The following is a 637-nucleotide window of genomic DNA, read 5'->3' on the forward strand; positions in this document are numbered from 1 at the left end:
ATCATCATTATTACTATTATTACATTTTTATTTTTATTTTTTGATACATATATAAATAAAAATAATAATAAAATCGGTCAACACATAAATATTTTCTACCCAAGAACTACGTGAGTTTTGATTTCCCTATTGCACCTGGGGATACGTAGGAGATAGGTCTTTCCCTTGTCAAACCAAATATTTTTTTTTCTTTCATTAATGTAAATAATTTAATTTTTTTATTATTCTTTTTGGGGTAAAAATAAATAAATAAATAGTTTTTATATAATTAATTATAGGGTAACCGTTTTAACGGACGTTGCGATGATACTTTCCTACTCGTAATCGACTCCCGAATCCAAATTTTTTATTCAAAAATATTATTTTAGGTTTTATCCAATTTTTTCTTTAATAAAAATAAAATTGGTGGCGACTCTTTTTTTTTCGCGGACAAACCAGACGCGACTCTGTTGGGGACTTTTGAGAGTCAAGCCCAATTTAATTATATGTGTCTTGTTAATTCATATTACCCCTATTTTTATTTTTTTTTTATTTTCTTATATTGTGAATATAATTATATGTGTCTTGTTAATTTATTTGCATCGTAACGATTGTTTTATTTTATTTTATTTATTTTTCTATACATTATCCTAACACG

Source organism: Cicer arietinum, chromosome 2, assembly GCF_000331145.2.
Source record: "Cicer arietinum cultivar CDC Frontier isolate Library 1 chromosome 2, Cicar.CDCFrontier_v2.0, whole genome shotgun sequence".
Classification (NCBI taxonomy): Eukaryota; Viridiplantae; Streptophyta; class Magnoliopsida; order Fabales; family Fabaceae; genus Cicer; species Cicer arietinum.